The following is an 18,273-nucleotide window of genomic DNA, read 5'->3' as shown; positions in this document are numbered from 1 at the left end:
CAGTACTGTAGCACCTGCGACACCTGCCAGCGAATAGGGAAGGGGCGTGGCCAGACGAAAGCCACATTACGCCCGCTACCCATCATAGATGAACCCTTCAGCCGGATAGCGGTGGATATAGTAGGGCCCCTACCCCGGCCTAGCCCTTCGGGGAAAAGGTACATACTGACCGTGGTAGATTATGCTACCCGGTATCCCGAGGCCGTCCCCCTGTCCAATATACATGCGGAGACTGTAGCCGATGCCCTACTTCGAGTCTTTGCCAGGGTAGGCTTTCCACAGGAGATAATTTCCGACCAGGGGACCCAATTTACCGCGGAGATTACCCAGCAGCTGTGGAGGTTGTGCGGGATTAAGCCTGTGTATAGCGCCCCTTACCACCCCCAGACGAACGGGTTATGCGAGAGGTTCAATGGAACACTGAAGCAACTGCTTCGGACGTTCGCTACCTCTCACCGGGACTGGGAAAAGTACCTACCACACCTCCTGTTCGCGTACCGGGAGGTGCCCCAAGAGTCCACCGGGTATTCTCCTTTCGAGTTGGTGTACGGGAGGCAGGTACGGGGCCCCTTAGAGTTGATCCGGAGCCATTGGGAGGGGGGAGTAACCACCGAGGGGACCCCGGTTATACAGTATGTCTTAAAGTTCCGGGAGCGGCTGAAGGCACTCGCCGGAATGGTTCGGGAGAACCTTCAAGCCGCGCAGGGGCGGCAAAAACGGTGGTACGATCGCACCGCCCGAGACCGCACTCTGCAAGTTGGGCAAAAAGTTCTTGTCCTCAAGCCGGCTAAGTCCGATAAATTACAAGCTGCCTGGCAGGGTCCCTACCAGGTAGTGAAACAACTGTGTGACACTACCTACCTGGTAACCAAATGCTCCGATAGGAGGATTCAACGAGCCTTCCATGTAAACATGCTTAAGGCTTACCAGGAACGGCCCGACGAGGTGGCCGCTATCTGTGCCCCTGCCGCAGAGGATTCAGAGGATCTTCCGCTACCAGAGTTACCCCAACGGGGCGCAGGGCAAGCGGGCATAGAGGCTATCCGAATTGCGGATCAATTAGGGGCGACCCAGCGGGAACAGGCCCGGCATGTACTGTCTAAGCGCCATCAAATGTTCTCCACTGCCCCTGGGTACACTACTGTAGCAGTGCACCAGGTGGAGACCCCGGGGCAGCCTCCCATGCGGCAAGCAGCTTACCGGGTACCCGAGACTGTACGGGAAGGTATGCGGTCCGAAATACGAGAAATGTTAGATCTAGGAGTTATTGAGCCCTCCAGCAGCCCTTGGGCTTCCCCGGTAGTGCTAGTGCCGAAGCGGGACGGCACGACCCGCTTCTGTGTGGACTACCGTAAGTTAAACGACCGGACTACAACCGACGCTTACCCCATGCCCCGAGTAGACGAACTCTTGGACCGCATTGCTAGGGGAAATTTTCTCACTACCCTAGACCTGTGTAAGGGTTACTGGCAGATCCCCCTGGCCCCAGAAGCCATTCCGAAGTCGGCCTTCATCACCCCTTTCGGTTTATACCAGTTTAAGGTTATGCCGTTTGGGATGAAGAACGCCCCAGCGACTTTCCAACGGATGATTGACCGGCTGCTCGATGGCCTCCAGGACTTTGCGTGTGCATACCTGGACGACATCGCGATATATAGCGACAACTGGGACGAACACCTCGTTCACCTGGGAGTTGTATTAGATCGCATCAGGTCTGCGGGTCTCACCTTGAAACCAGACAAGTGTACGATAGGGGTTTCCGAGGTATCTTATCTAGGCCACCGGGTGGGCAGCGGGCGACAACGACCTGAACCTGCGAAGATAGAGGCAGTGGCTAACTGGCCCACCCCTACAACCAAGACACAGGTCTTAGCCTTTTTGGGTACAGCGGGTTACTACCGACGGTTCGTCCCCAACTACAGCGCCATTGCCAAACCCCTGACGGACCTAACCAAAAAAAAGTTACCCCGACAGGTCCTGTGGTCTCCAGAGTGCGAAGCCGCCTTCCAGCAGTTAAAGAGTGCCTTGACCTCCGCCCCAGTACTAGCCGCGCCTGACCCGTCCAAGCGTTTTTCTGTCCACACAGATGCCTCCACATTCGGGCTGGGAGCAGTTCTAAGCCAAGTAGGAACTGACGGCAGTGAGCACCCCGTAGCCTACATCAGCCGAAAGCTGCTACCCAGGGAAGTCGGGTACGCCGCCGTGGAAAAAGAGTGCCTAGCGCTGGTGTGGGCTCTAAAGAAACTCCAACCCTACCTGTACGGGCAATCTTTTACAGTGCTTACCGACCACAATCCCCTCATTTGGCTGAACCGTGTCTCCGGGGACAATGGACGCCTGCTGCGATGGAGCCTAGCCCTACAACCCTACAACTTCACGGTTCAGTATCGTCCAGGCAAACAAAACGGGAACGCTGATGGACTCTCACGGCAAACCGATCTCGTGCCCACCTAACTTCCCCGGACAGCCACACTCCAAAGACTGGGGAGCAGAGACAACCTAATGCCCACCTATCTTTCCCGGACAGCCCCAAGCCGACCCGTTAGGGGTCTAGTCGGGTCTGCCGGACTATGGGGGGGAGATGTGACGGCCCCGGGTTAATCGGTGCCGTCTGTGATAGTTCTTGTTTGTGATACCTGCATTTCCCAGTATATGTTGTGATTATGGTGTGTGCTTTTGTTCCCCTTGTTTGCTACCCTGTCCAGGTGCCACATGTCCTGCCCCCTCCCTCCTTACACAGACTACAGTAGAGACCCCCTACTGGGCTGAGTGCTAATACTCAGTCATATGCAAAGGAGGGCAGGATGTAATTCCCTTGTGTCTATTGGACGCAATTCCCTTGTGTCTATTGGACGCAATTCCCTTGTGTGTCGATTGGACGTAACTCAATCCTTTGTACTGTTTAAATACCCCTGTGTTCCCAAATAAAGGGAGTTCCTGTTTTCACCTCAACATGAGTGTTGCCTGATGCTTGGGGTGGGCTGATATGATCCTGTATTGTCCTTTTCAGGACAATAACCACGCTGTGTAGCTAAGCTTCGGCTAGCCACAGTGCCAAGGTAGCTCCGGTGCAGCGAAGCCCCCCTTCTATCTACAACGCTGGTTCTGCCTGGCGCTGAAGGGGCTAATTGTTGGTGTCCCGGCAGGAGGAAGCAACGTTAGGCGGGAGTACCCAGTGGGGGTACAGGTCGGTCCCGTCACACCTTCATCCTACCTGGCCGTCAACTCAGGGTTTGGGGAATGGATTTCTTCACTGGCTTGAGACGAGTCCAACCTATCGTCTGGACCCCCCTTTGTACCCAGACTTAATGAGTGACTACCAGCAAGTGGTGTTACCTTCTTACAGTGCGACTGATGTATCCAACAACTCCTCTCAGCTATCCATTGTTTCTTTCTACCAACCCTGCTGACTGAGGATGATAGGCACAATGATTCTTTAATTGTATACCAAATACTTGTGCAAATCTGGAGATTAGTTGATTGACAAAATGACTGTATATTCTATTCTTTCTGGTGTTCCAAATCTAGGAATGATTTCTTTTATCATGAAGACAATTAGCACACAAAAAATTTTTTTAGAGTAATTTTGGAACACCTTATCTATCTATTACCATCCCTCCTGTTGAGACATGGCTCAGACCATGACTCAATAAGGCTGCATAGCGAACCAATGATTTTGGCAATATTGGTTTGTTGTTAATGTGAAAAATTTTCTTACATAGAGTCACTTTTTTAAACTGCCATTATAGCTACTTCTTCTGGTAGATTTATAATCGTTAATAGTTCTTTCATCAGGGCTTTATGGTTTATCGGTTTCCCTGTGGAGGTAGTCATATCTCTATTTTTCCATTATTGTGCAAACACATGTATAGTAGAAAATACATATTGACTGTCGGTATAGATATTTACCCGTTTGTCTACTGCCCATTTGCAGGCCTCTATGAGAGCCGTTAATTCAGCCGCCTGGGCTGATAAATGATTAGATAATTTACCTCTCTTACTTCAGTATTGCATTGAATATCTCCTTTATCTCTTTTCCACGAGTGATTAATCTCACATCGCAACACCATATCTCCCACAGACTTCCACTGATCAGTTTGCTGTTTACACAGAGACAAAGTGGTATTTACACAGAGACAAATGTGTGGTTATTCGGGGTGTTAATATACCAGATAATGCCCCTTGTCCTTTGTCCAGTAAAAGTATTCTGTCTGTATTACAGTACTTTGTTCATCTTTTAGATTCATAATACTCATCTCCTCCTGCTGTTCTCTTAACATACATTGTACAATGAAAATCATTTGAATGCTGAACTTGTAAATCATCACAGGTCTCAGATGTATTATGTACAAGTTCTAAAGCCTGTATTATATTTCCCTTATTTAAATTAATTCTGAAAAAAGCATCTGAATAAAAGCATTAGAATAAAAAGATAAAAAGGCTTTTCTAATGTCGACTCTACATATAATTTATGATCGATCACAGATAACAGACAAGACATACATTTCACAGATTCTGGAACCAGCTGGAAACATGGTATAGAATTTGGAATGTTATAATTTAGTCACTACGTAGTTTCTTTTAAATCCACACGTTCACCGGGATGGTCCAACCATCCGAAACCTGAGGGATCCGCCCTCTATTTTTAAGTACTTATACCTAAACATTTTCTTGATTAAGTTTATACATAAACTGTTTGTCTCCTTTCAGTGGTTTCTTCTTTATCCACAAGAAAACACTCTCATCCTTTTGTTTCTTTCCCTTACTGTGGGATTTCCCCATGATACAATCTCACCGCAAAGCAGAAACCAAGGAAAATCTTTCGGTATTTATAAGATACCACGTCTAGACAGGGTTAAACAAAGGACCTCGGTATTTATAAGATACCACATATGGACAGGGTTAAACAGAGGGTTCTTGGTATTTATAAGATACCACATCTGGACAGGGTTAAACAAAGAGCTCTTGGTATTTATAAGATACCGTTCCTAGACAGTAAAGACAGATAAATCACTCTCGCAGCGAAGTTGTTCACTTGCAATCCCAGCACTTGATCACAGAGGGCTTCTCACAAATGCCGGGGGGCGTATTAACAACAACCTTATTAACTGTTCGTTCGCCGTAAAGGACTCCTGAACAGTCATTCACACAGATAGATTCATTCAGACAAGATTTGTGACATGGGTTGGTATAGCTGTCCCTGGACCATAAGAGCTTTTCTCTTTAAGGTCTTGTGATACTCATTCACAATAATACAAGCCGCAACCAACCCCAACAGTATTGTCACAATCACAAACAACAATTCGTTATCACAAAAATAATGACTAACTACCTGTGCACATTTCTCCTGATCAGCCTCAGTACTCCAAGTACTATTCCTTATTATCGAATGCATACGCAGTTATTTATTTCAGTAGTCCCTGACAGACTTTGACCTCTTATAATATTTCCCAGAAATATTTTTCCTACTCACATTTCTGAAGAGAAGACCGTAATAAATCTTCGGGAGGACGCTGCCGGTTTCAGGGACGATGTCGCAAAGTGCCTCTGGTTAACAGCAATCTTAGCTGGAGGACTTATATTACCCCAGATGCAGATTCTCGAGGTTCAGTTCCTCAGGACCGTCGTCCCTGTCTCCGGTCAGGACCTCCTCACACGGGGCACCAAAATGTTGGTTGAAATAATGGTCGAATTCTCCTCAGAAAGAGTTTCCTTTAATTAGATCATGCGCATAATCGAGACAAGGCACACAACACACAAAAGTCGAAGCGTTGTCTAATTACACGTTTGAATTACATGGTTTATATAGCATCTTATCTACTTCTAATAGCATGCATTATTATGATTGGTTACTTTTCAAGCAAGTTACACCTCTTTAAGCTGCATAATTAAGAATGGCCTAGACTTGACCCTTTGCACATATATATAGAACAACATAGAGTAGGCGTGTTGGCGGGAACTCGTGCATATATCATAGACTAGACATTCTCTGCTTTCTTATGTCTTTGTCAGGAATAATATTTACGATAACATAAGCATTTTTCTAACATATCCTTCGATGTCCCCCTCCGCCTCGATGAAGGATTTGAAAGCTGCATAGGGGAGCATTCGGCGGTTACTCGCCTCAAAGTGAGAAATCTCATCACTTTCCCCTGAAGAACGTGCTTGTTGGGGATACCTTAGCGCAGTCACCTCTGCTATCACCCGGTTCACTATCTCTGCGGGTGGATGGGGCCCGTAGCAGGACAGGCGGAACAGAAAATCCCTCTGGAACTCATCCTGGTCTGCTGGGGTAACAGGGCCAGCTTTGGCCTGGTTGTCCTCGATAAGTTCCGCAATGAGGGTATCCCTGGTTTTGTTGCTGGCAACCTTTCCACGAGCATCCAGGAGCTCTTTCAAAGTATTCTGCTTACGTTTTAGTACCGCTGGTCCATACCCTCGTAGGGTGCTCTCCGTCTCGGCTTCTTGGTCCTGGTAGTGGTTTGGATGTCCCGCTTAGCTAGGAGCAAATCCCAAATCACGGAGCTGGCTAGTCTGACCGACTACCTCCGCTGTCTTGTGCTCCCTTAGCCTGGGACACCACACACTTTCCCCGGTTCCCCAGTCACTAGCCAAGACTCAGTGTAGGGTATAACATTAAGAACACTTTATTGGACACAGACACAGGTATATATATCCATATAATCACATCAACACACAGAATGAGATGTCTGAGTAACATAACCGCCCCCTTAGGTCTCCCAGGAACAATAGGGGAGATAACGGGATTAGCCTCTGATATCTTCCACCGATAGTCAGGCTGGAGCCCTGGCTGGGCACCCTGTGGAGATAATCCTGTCTGGTACACATAGTGGGGCAGGAGGCTATTCTAGCCGCCCAGCAGTTCCAAAAGTAAAACCTGGTATGTCCTGGTACTGGGCCTGGCGGTGTGGGGGTAAACATAGAAACTGGGTTCCAGGGGAACGGGTGGTTGGGCTGTATAATATCCACAGCGGTGTGCCTGAAGGGACGAGTCCGTCACATAGATCAAATGAATTAGACATATAAACCTTGTGTTTGAAGGTATTAATAAATAACACACAAAACAGCATTGCAGGTATAGATCAACTGACAAATCACAAGCAAACTCAGCAGTGAAGGTTTAGATCAAATAAATAATGCATGGCAACCCTAAATTACAGACATAGATAACAGGTTACATACTCCAAAGGCCAGCGCTGGCACCCAGATTACATTCACAGGACCTACCCAGGACCCAGATTGGACGCATAGGGCTTGCCATCTTCCTCCCCAAACAGCCTGCCTGTGCTATCTTTGCCCCAAACAGCCTCCCTGTGCAATCTTTGGCCTAAACAGCCTCCCTGTGCCATCTTTACGACAAACAGCCTCCCTGTGTTATCTTTGCCCTAAACAGCTTCCCTGTGTCATCTTTACCCCAAACAGCCTCTATGTGCCATCTTTGCGTTGCTCTCCCACTCTGAGAACAAGTTCTCTTTTACCACCTGGGGAACCAGGAACCCAGCAGGGTCACGTGACGTGACATAACTTAACATGACCCTACTGCGTTTCTACTTCCTCTGTGCGGTACAAGACAGCAACACAGAGGTAAGGTGCCAGCCAGTGCAGAAGTAATTGCAGGGGTCGTCCGGGTCTTCTAAAGAGGCAGGCCTGGTCGTAGTTTCTGCTGGCTCAAAGGGCAGCTGTTATGGACTCCCCTGGAATAACTGGGCCCTGTTTCTGCAAAATGGTCCCAGTAACTGATCACAGTGTGGATATCAATATGATTCGGCTAGGGAGATAACACTGGAGCTGTAGCTTAAGTCTCACAAGTCTCTGTACAGTAGGATTTGCTCAGACATAAGAACATACAGCAGAGTGAGACATACAAAGTCTTGTGTCTGACCCAATCCTACGGCACAGAAAGCCCCCTCAGAGCTGAGCTATAGCTCGTATTTATACCCCAAACTGAAACAGAAAGCCATGGTGCAGCCATTAGCATACCGTATTTTCCGGCGGCGACTTTTTAACCCGTGAAAATCTTCTCAAAAGTCGGGGTCGTCTTATACGCCGGGTACTAAAACTTACCGAGCCGGACTGGAGAATCTGCAGAGAATCTGCGGCGCGGTGCCCAGAAATACACGCCTCTTTCATCCATCTGGCCCGTCCCTGTATCCTATTACCTCCTTCTCTGCCTCTCAGATCCTGTACATGCGCGCCTGCGCCGCTTCACTGCGTTCCTCAGGAGGACAACAACCAGCCAATCACCGGTAAGGTACATCGCTTGCCGTGATTGGCTGGTTGTTTACAACTTTAAGTTTGAAACTGGCTTCCTATTTCTTTCTTCTTGGAGCCATGATGGGGTCTTGACTGTTGATTTGTATACTGTATGTACTGGGGCTGCACTGTATGAACTGGTACAGATACTGGTGCTTGTGACGGGACCGACCTGTACCACGACTGGGTACGCCCGTCGAACGTTGCTTCCTTCGCCCCATGGCCACCGGGGCACCAGAGATTAACCCCTTCACTGTCTGTGGCTAGCCACACAGCTACACAGGGTGGCTATCGTCCTGAAAAGGACAATACGCGATCATAGCAGAGAACACAGCTCTTCAGGGAACCTCGGCCGTACTGTAGTATACCGAAGTATAGCAATACAGCACCCTACCGCCCTAATAAGGGCAGCACCGAGGCTTACCTCAATAACAAGACAGGACTCGTAGTGAGGTAAAACAGGAACTCTCTTTATTTGGGAACAAAGGGGCATTTAAACAGTACAAGGGATTGAGTTACGTCCAATAGACACACAAGGGAATTGCGTCCAATAGACACAAGGGAATTACATCCTGCCCTCCTTTGCATATGACTGAGTATTAGCACTCAGCACAGTAGGGGGTCTCTACTGTAGTCTGTGTAAGGAGGGAGGGGGCAGGACATGTGGCACCTGGACAGGGTAGCAAACAAGGGGAACAAAAGCACACACCATAATCACAACATATACTGGGAAATGCAGGTATCACAAACAATAATTATTACAGATGGTACCGATTAACCCGTCACAGTGCTGTACTGTATGTACCCAGTATACAACAACCAGCCAATCACGGCAAGCGATGTACCTTACCAGTGATTGGCTGGTTGTTGTATACTGGGTAGATACAGTACAGCACCAGTATCTGTACCAGTTCATACAGTGCAGCACCAGTACATATAGTACAGTATACAAATGTCCAACAGTCAAGACCCCATCATGGCTCCACCAGATAGAAGAAAGAAATAGGAAGCCAGTTTCGAACTTAAAGTTGTAAACTTTGCCATGGAACAGAATAATTGCGCTGCTGCAAGACAATATGGAGTAACAGAAAAGAAGGTTCGGGACTGGAAGGCAAATGAAAAAGCATTAAAGAATATGCCAAGGGGTAGGTGTGCATTAAGAAGAGGCACCCCACATTGGCCAGAACTTGAAAAACATGTAGCAGACATGATGAATGAGCATCGCCAAAACGGTTATGTAGTGACACGAAATAAAATATGTTTGCACTTCAGTGGGCCAAATCTAACCCAGATCACAGCAACAGATTTAAGGCCACTGTATCCTGGTGTACTAGATTCTTGGGAAGGCATAATATGGTACGGAGGCAAAAGACGAAAATTGCACAAAAATTACCTGCAGATCTTGAAAGCAAAATAAATAGTTTCCATCGATACGTAATACAACAGCGCACTAAACATGGCCTCCTCCATCTCGGTCTAGCCCCCTCCAAACAAAGCGGAAAATCTCCGCCTGGAAAAGGTCAAAGTCCCGGACACCAAGGGGACCGGGAGCGAGCGGAAAAGGTACAGTATTTTAGGAAGGAGAGACATCTTGACACTATAAACCCTCCCAAGAAGAGATATGTTATAGGGCATCCACCTACGAAGGTCTCCCTTCAAACGCTGCAGCAACGGAAGATAATTAGCTTTATAGAGATCAGAGAGGTGAACAGTCAAAAAAAACCCCAAATAGCAGAGGCGGTGGGGTTGCCACTTAAAATCAAAATTGAGGTCCAGTAGTTTAACCGTATGGGGCGGGAGGGAAATATTCAGGGCCTCACATTTCGAAGCATTGATTTTATAGCCCGATATGTCGGAGAAGCGGGAGAGGAGGGCATACAAATTGGGCAGAGACACCAGGGGGGACGTGATGGAAAGAAGCACGTCGTCCGCGAAGAGGCTGACTTTGTATTGGGAATCCCCTACTTGCACCCCCCTGATGTCTGGGTGCAGATGAATAGAGGCAGCCAGTGGTTCAATGCAGAGTGCAAATAAAAGGGGAGAGAGGGGGCAGCCTTGACGCGTACCGTTTCGTACGGGGAACGGAGAGGACACGGTCCCCCCGGTGTCCACCACCGCGCTAGGGGAGGAATAGAGACCACGCAGAGCTGACAGTATATTCCCAGTAAAGCCAAAGGCCCCGAGCGCCGCCCACATATATTCCCAATCAACCCAGTCAAACGCTTTCTCCGCGTCAAGGGAGAGCAGAAGAGCTGGAGACCGGGCCAACCGGGAAGCATGGACGACACCCAAGGTGCGGCGAATGTTATCGGGGGCCTCCCTACCCAACACAAATCCCACCTGGTCAGGATGGATCAGTCGTGGTAAACAGGGGGCGAGGCGCAACGCCAAAACCTTGGCGTATAGCTTAATGTCCACATTAATGAGGGAAATAGGACGATAGTTGGAGCAAAAGGAAGCGTCCTTCCCTTCCTTAGGGATCACAACGATTTTGGCCGAAAGCATCTCAGGAGGAATCTGAGAACCCGATAAAAAACTAGTAAACAGCGCGGCCAAGTGAGGGGACAAAATATGCTTATAACGTTTATAGTAAGATGCCGTGAATCCGTCAAGACCGGGCGCCTTGGCGCCTTTCATGGTGCTGAGGGCAAGGTCAATCTCCTCTGGAGTAACCTCGGCGGATAACGACAGCACCTCACCCGGAGAGAGGGTCGGCAACCGAGAATTCCTCAGGAACTCTTGCGTGCATTGGGCAACATGCGGTGTATGGGAGGCTTTATGACCGTCATAAAGGGAGGTATAATAGTTAGTAAATTGTTGACAAATGACATCAGGATGGGAGGACGCATGACCGGAGGAGGTGTGAATTTGTCTAATAGCATGGGACTTCGTGGCGAGGCGGAGACGCCTCGCCAGCATGGTATCAGGCTTATTGCCCTTTTCAAAAAATTTTTGGTTCGTCCAATGAAGGGCCTTCAAAACCTCGGCAGATAGAATCAGATTTAGCTCGCCCTTTTTGATGATCAAAGAGCGGAGAGCCTGGGGGTCCCCCGTGGATTTGTGCATGCGATCGCGGATCTCGGCCCGTAAGAGGCGCTCCTGACGGAGCTTCTCGCGTTTCTTATAGGAAGCTAACCTAATGAGATTGCCGCGAATAACGGCCTTGTGGGCCTGCCACAACATCCCTGCTGCCAGGTCAGGGGAGGAATTCAGGGTGAAATATTCCTCCAGGGCCTCAGCCACAGAGGTGGCTATGACCGGATCCGCCAACAAGGATTCATTCAGTTTCCAAGTGCAGGCTGGGGGGCGCGGGGAAAGACCAGAAAATAAGCACTCGACTATCCCGTGGTCTGACCAAGTGATTTCATATATACGAGAAGACAGCAGAGAGGGTAGTGAAGGTTGTGAAATAAAAATATGGTCAATACGGGAGTAGCTATTGTGCGGGTTAGAGTAGAAAGAGTAATCCCTATCTCTGGGATGTACCGTGCGCCAGGAATCAAACAAATGCATGCGTTGCAAAAAAAGTTGAAGAGGTTTGTAGGAGGCCCGGGGTGTCGTGGTGCGTCGGAAGTCTGATCTGTCCAAGTACGGGTCAGGAGTGGCGTTAAAGTCCCCCCCCACAATCAGGCCGGTAGACCTGGGAACATCAATCAAAGCTTCCAACTGAGAATAGAAGCCCGAGAGGTTGGGAGAAGGGGCGTAAACATTAAGAAAGCATATTGCACGCCCAGACAAAGTGCCGCACAATCGGACGTATCTACCTGCCGGGTCCTTGGTCAAGCTGATGAATTGAAAGTCTAGGCGTTTGTGTAGGAGAATCGAGACTCCATTGTGTTTTGTGGGATGAGTGGCATGAAAATAATGGAGGAAATGTTTGCCCCAATACTTGGGAGCATGATCATGTTTAAAGTGGGTCTCCTGTAAGAAGACCACATCTGCACGAAGTGCAACATAGTTCTTGATAGCTTTAAGACGTTTGTGTGGGGAATTGAGGCCGTGTGTGTTGTGAGTAATTACCTTAAGTGCAGACCCCCCAGAAGCCTCCAGCGCAGCCATCAGGCCCAACAATGCGGAACACGAGCAGAAGTCACGAGAGGCTCCTGCAAAAAAGAATACAAAATGAGAAAAAGAAAAAAAAAAAAAAAAGGGGGGGGTTGTACAAAAGGGGAGGGGGGAAAGGAAGAATCCAAGAGAGGTCCCCAAGAGCTGAGGAGAAAAGGTAAGTAGGGAAAAGAAGAGGAAAGGTAGGGAACTGGACCCACAGGGGCAAAAAAAAAAAACGGGATCCGCCCACGGGTACCAACCGAGGTGCAACAGGTGACGATCTCAGAACGAAAGCGACAAATAGGGGCGAACCGTATGAGTCGCGGGATAAGCACCCAAATCCCAGAAGGGAGATGGGAATGCCTATAACTTGAGATCAGAAACGAAGAGCAGTACTCTCACCGATATCGGTGAGGCTGCGCTATAGGGGGACCTGGGAGACCAGATGGGACTCCCCACCGAGATCAAACGAAGAGTACAACCTGATAACCATTATGGTAACTCAGACAGAACAACCTATGTAGCATACCGTGTATGAGCATATATATGTAAATAAAATAAAATAATTAAAAAAAAAAAAAAAAAAAGTTGTAAGTGAGCGTGCGTGGGGCCAAAACCAGTGACGTGCACCCCAATGACGAAGCCAACAGGGGCAACAAGAGAAGGCAACAGAAGACTTCATGTAGTAATAGCAAGAAGTCCGCATAAGAAAACAGTGGAGGAGTGCGATCATCAGCCGAGTCGGCAGCTCTAGAAGAGACAGCAGGTAATGTAAGTGCGATGGACGCCTGACCCCACCGTATCATCCCCACTTGGAGCGGGATTGCCATGGCATAAGCCAAGGCAATATAGTATAGGAATATGAAAATTAAAAAAAAAAAAAAAAAAACCCATGTGTAAGTGTGAGTGCGTGGGGTCAGGGGGGCCAAAACAAGAGACCTGTACCCTTAAGACGAAGCCAACAGGGGCAACAATAGAAAGCAACAAAAGACCGCCTGTAGCAATAGCGAAAGGCCCGCTGGAGAAAAAGTGGGACCCTCAGCAGCCTCGACAGCTCAAGAAGCAACGACATGGAATGTGTGCGAGGAGTACAACTGACCCCGCCATGTCATGCCCACGTGGAGCGTGAGTGCCACGACATAGGCCAAGGCAAAATAGTATAGGAGAGGAAGAGGAAAAATAAAAAAAAATGTATGTGCGAGCAGCAAACCCCACAGGAACAACAGGAACTCCTACAGGGGTAACGAGGTTAGGTAACACAAAAAGGTATAATAGACAACAACTCTATTTAGTCCCTTTGAGAAAGTAGTGGCGGAGCAGGGTCAACAGCATCATCAACATCCCCCGAAGCCGCCTCCAGAAGTGGCGAAGGCGAGGCAGCCCGACCGGGGTGAGGACGAGGATCCATCAGGGTTTGCAGGTGAAGCACTTCGCGGGTAATCGGGATACCCAGGTGTTTCAAAAAGTCTGGTCCATCCGAGGGGACCCGAAGTACGTGCTGAGCAGAGCCGTGGAAAGCAATGAGGCGAAATGGGAAGCCCCATCGGTATTTAATTCCATGAGAGCGAAGGAGCACTGTAATGGGTTTGAGTACCTTCCGCTTCTGCAGTGTGGATGGCGCAACATCCGAGTAGAGGTGAGGTGTGATACCGTCCAAGGATGGTGAAACATTGCGAACCGCGCGAAAGATAGCTTCTTTGGTCGTGTAATGGTGGCATTTTATGATGATATCCCTCGGGTTGTCCGACGGTGCAGGTCGAGGCATTAGGGCCCGGTGAACCCTGTCTAGATGGAGATCCTCGGCCGAGGCCTCAGGCAGTAGGAGGCGAAAGTAGTGTTCAATGAAATCAGGCAAGGGAGCCGTTTCGGGCACATTACGTACCCTGATGTTGCAACGTCGCGAGCGGTTGTCCATGTCTTCAACCTGCTCCTGTAGGCTCCGGTACTTAGCTAGGGTACCATCCCAGTCCGCCCTGGCGGCTTGGTGCTCCTCGGCCATCACCACGTGGTTTTGCTCGAGAATGGTAGTTCGGGACTGCAGATCTCGTACCTCCGTCGCCAGGGTCGCCAGACCACGCCGGACAATACGGTAATTATAGTGTTAAAGCGCCACGCAGGCAGACAGTTCCCCTACAGTCCAAAAACCAGCCAATAGAGACCCCATGCTCTGTTACCTGCTCTTTCATGGCTCAGCTCAGAATCTCCAGAATCTCAGCCATTGCTGAATGGTGCAGCTGTAAGCTAGATCTTTCACTCTTATATCCAGTGAATGCAGTGAGAGGTGTATGGGAAACATGGCGGACAGATAACATGATATAAAGGTGTGGAGGAGGGGGATTGATGTTAGTTACATTTCATTAATACGAGATCCCACCACTGCCACAGTGTAACCAGCGCTGTCGCTACCACCTACCCTGTGCCAAAGCAGGCAACAAGATTGGTAGTCACTCTGGGTTCTCAGAGTAAATGTGCTATACCGGGGAAGAAGGATCTCATAAAGAACCATACCATCAGTCACGGCACACCAGTCAGGATGCAAGAGGAAACTTTGTTGGGACTGGGCAGAGTTTATATAGGGGATACTGACAAAACACAGGAAACTAGAAATGATTCGCATAGTTAACACATAACACAATTCCAGGGATTATGCAGACAACATCAGCACCAGGCTACTCCCCTTACACATTTACCGATGGTGAATATGAACCTTCCCGGCAGCTTGGCACACCGGCAACAACGCCCTGGTCTGGCTAGATTTCTAGGAGCAATGGTAGACGTTTGCAATGAAGCCAGGTGGTTTAACAAGGAAAACAGAAGTGCTGATAGACTCTCCTGGTTAGAGGGCTAGGCCACGCTGAATGTTTTGGTCAGAGTGTCCATGCAGGCAACTCTGATCTACTTGGGACTGGAAAGGGGAGGGTTGGTGTTAACAGGACAAGTAGATCACGTACACTCACAGAGCGGGGCAGCGGAGTGCTGAAGCTTGTACAAATTGCCTGTACTCTGTAGCATTGCTCAATTCAGAGTTCTAATCTGCCTCTGGAAGGAACATCAGCACAAACGCTGTGTGTCTGTGCTTTATGAAATGGGTCCCCATGGCCAAGCAGCTCCACACTAGCCGAGGATTACTGGGTGAGGTTTGATGGACGGATTTGGGTTGGATTGTCAGGAGAACGCTACCTACCGAAATGCAAAGTGCCTACTGTAACGTTTGATGGGGGAGGGATAATGTTCTGGGGCTGTTTTCCAGCAAAGGGTAATGTTAATGATACAGCATTCAAAGACATTTTAGACAATTGTTTGATTCCAACTTTGTGGGAACAGTTTGGGAAAGACCCTTTTCTATTCCAGTATGACTGTCTCTCAGCTCACAAAGCAAACGTGGTTGGATGAGTTTGGTGAGGAGTAACGTAACTGGCTACACAGAGCCCTGACCTCAACCCCATCAAACACCTTTGGTGTGTGTATAAAATATATCTGTATGTGTACCTATGTGTGTGTATAAAATATATCTGTATGTGTATCTATTGTGTATAAAATATATCTGTATGTCTACCTATGTGTGTGTATAAAATATATCTGTATGTGTATCTATTGTGTATAAAATATATCTGTATGTGTATCTATTTGTGTATAAAATATATCTGTATGTGTACCTATGTGTGTGTATAAAATATATCTGTATGTGTATCTATTGTGTATAAAATATATCTGTATGTGTATCTATTTGTGTATAAAATATATCTGTATGTGTACCTATGTGTGTGTATAAAATATCTGTATGTGTATCTATTGTGTATAAAATATATCTGTATGTGTATCTATTTGTGTATATAATCTATCTGTATGTGTATCTATGTGTATATATAATATGCCTGTATGTGTATCTATGTGTATGTATAATATATATCTGTATGTGGATCTATGAGTATGCACATATATAATATATCTGTATGTGGATCAATGTGTGTGTATATATAATATATCTGTATGTGTATCTATGTGTGTATATAATATATCTGTATGTGTATCTATGTGTATATATAATATATCTGTATGTGTATCTATGTGTATATATAATATATCTGTATGTGTATCTATGTATATATATATAATATATCTGTATGTGTAATTATGTGTGTGTATATATATATATATATATATATATATATCTGTATGTGTATCTATGTGTATGTGTATATATATATATATATATATAATATATGTGTATGTGTGTTATAACGTAATGATGCAATGACCATTCCAATATGTAACTGATGCTTTTATTATACTGTCTAACTGTTACAAAGAAAAACAACCGTCAACTGTCTTTTCATGTACCTGCCAGCCCCGCCCAGGTGATGACATCATGCTGGTACAGAAGCCAGCGTCATCCATCCAAGCAGGCAGCAACAAACACTACATATATCTATGTGTGTATATATATATGCGTATCTATGTGTATATATATATAAATATATATATATATGTATATATGTGTGTGTATATAAAGCTTATAGAAATATATATTTGTTGGTGATAGAAAGCTGTAGATATAATAAAGAGCATTTAAACAAGATACCTTTATGCACTTTATTGGATCCATGAGAAAGAAACCCCCTTGTTTGTGTAATAATATAATACATTAATGGGGGTGACATTTATAATTATGATTAAAGAAAACACAATTCCATCAGACTTCTCTTTTAAGGTATAGGTGATGATGCCACAAAGTGGTGAAGATTCTGGATGTGTCTAGTGATGATCATAAAGACATTTGAAGCTCTCAGCTGTGCTTTGTAATACTGTCACAGAGATTTGAAGATTCTGGCTGTGCCTAGTGATGATGTCACAAAGACATGAAGATTCTGGCTGTGCCTAGTGATTATGTCACAATGACATGTGAAGCTATGATGTCACAATGGGGCACAGGCTATATGAACACAACATTCTGAGAGTAAGCCAGACACACGGATACTCACAGGTAAGTCACATCACCCTGAACGTAAGGCTGGGGAGTCAATGAAGGTTTAAGGTCATAGAGCAAGAGAAAAATGTGCCGGCCCCTCTCACCTTTTATTTGTACATACCTCACCTTTCTTTGTATTTTGTATTTTATTTTGACTTCTGAATCTCGCTTCCAAGGCAGCTGCTTTTTGGGCAAGAAATTTGAATTTCATTATTTGTGAGCCTCTATATAGATAGAGCAGCTGCTAGATCAGCCGTGCCCCTGTGTAACATTATTGTCTATGGAGAACCAACATCCTGAATTCATTGTTTCTTTCTTTATAGAGTTGTCCGTGTATCACACGACGTACAAAACGTCAGCGACGATTTTACTCACCTTGGTGAAGTAGAAGCCAAAGACAACATTATGTCAGAGATGACAAACAGAGACGTGGAGGGAAATATCCCAGCGCTCTCACAGGAAGTTCCTGAAGCTCCTGAACAGCTAAAGCTGGATCCCGAGAGACGGGAATTTTTTATTACCCACATGCGGGAGATGATTCGAAGTGGCTCGGTGATTCCTTCTCCTCCCAACCTCAATGATGAACGCGTACAGGAGAGACGTAAATCATCCAGAGGTAAACCTGCTATACAGGAGAGACTGGAGACCCTCCCCCGAAGACCAACTTTACAGCAGCAGAGTGGGGAGAAATTGACACATAAATCATCCAGAGGTAAACCTGCTATATCTCAGCAGCCTTACCCTGTGAAGAAACACCTACGAGATCTCCCTGTGGAGCCCTCACCCAGCACAGACAGTGGGGTGCTTCTCAAACAACAGAGTGGGCGTGGGAAGAAAAATAGGGATGCGTTACCCAGAGAGGAACCTGTTATATCTCAGGAGCCTTCCCCTCTGGAGGAACATCTTCAAAAGCTCCCTAGGGAACGCTTAAAGAGATTAGACAGCCGTCAATCTTCAAGCAAGAAAATCCCAGCGTTCTCACA

Source organism: Spea bombifrons, chromosome 11 (genome assembly GCF_027358695.1).
Source record: "Spea bombifrons isolate aSpeBom1 chromosome 11, aSpeBom1.2.pri, whole genome shotgun sequence".
NCBI classification, from domain to species: Eukaryota; Metazoa; Chordata; class Amphibia; order Anura; family Pelobatidae; genus Spea; species Spea bombifrons.
Note: the sequence above shows the minus strand (reverse complement) of the source record.